Below are 887 nucleotides of genomic sequence, written 5' to 3' on the forward strand. Positions count from 1 at the left end.
CCAATTTCTCTGTTTAGACAGTATAGTTATTACAGACAGTACAGGCAAATGGTAGCAAATACAGAAACACCTTTTATCTGGGTGTTAACACTACAAGGAAACTTCCCCATCCTCCTGAAACAAGTGGAATACTATTCTATACCCATTCAATCCTTTCACTATTGTCCCACTCTCCCTTCTGCAGACGAGGCTTACTTGTAGTTATTACAGTGGAGAACAAAGTCATGTCGCCCAATGTCAAAGCATTAGGTAGTTTATTTTGCAAATAAAGTAAAGCAGTGAAGGAATAAAACTCTGCGTTGTCTGTCTGTTCAGTTGTCACACATCAAGAGCATGACACTGGAGCAAGTCATAAATGTCACAGATAGTGCACTTTGTCTAGGCTGCCTTGGGTTACTTCCCTTGTACTTTCACTTTGTTGTGGTGAAAGAGACTTGGATTTCAGTTCTTCTGTCAGACTTTGACTTTGCCAAACTGGCCTGTAAACCCCTGGGAAGTACTTCCTTGGCTGTGGCCAGTTAAGTCTGTGTACCCCAGGCTTCATCTGGGGAATGAAAGGCAAACTGGAAGCATCATCAGGTAGAAACTCTGCTCCTGGGCTCCACTCACCACCTACTACTCCTACCCTCCTCTCTACCTGGGATTTCTCCCAGTGCAGAGTTCTAGCCCTGAGTTCTGCCACTGGACATTAGTGAGGGGAGAGCGGGGGCAAGTGGAACATACTGGAGAGATCCAATCCTATCTGTAGGTGTGACCAAGCCATTTCTGGAAGTAGTGTCATGTTGAACAGGGTTTGGAAAGAGTGTTTTTAGGGAGAGAGGGACAGTCTGTGTGAGGGCTGATGTTTATGCCAGCAAGATGTGCATGTTTGGGGAAAGATTTGTCCT

This window comes from Lontra canadensis, unplaced genomic scaffold (genome assembly GCF_010015895.1).
Source record: "Lontra canadensis isolate GAN:19392208 unplaced genomic scaffold, GSC_riverotter_1.0 scaffold9, whole genome shotgun sequence".
In the NCBI taxonomy this organism is placed as follows: Eukaryota; Metazoa; Chordata; class Mammalia; order Carnivora; family Mustelidae; genus Lontra; species Lontra canadensis.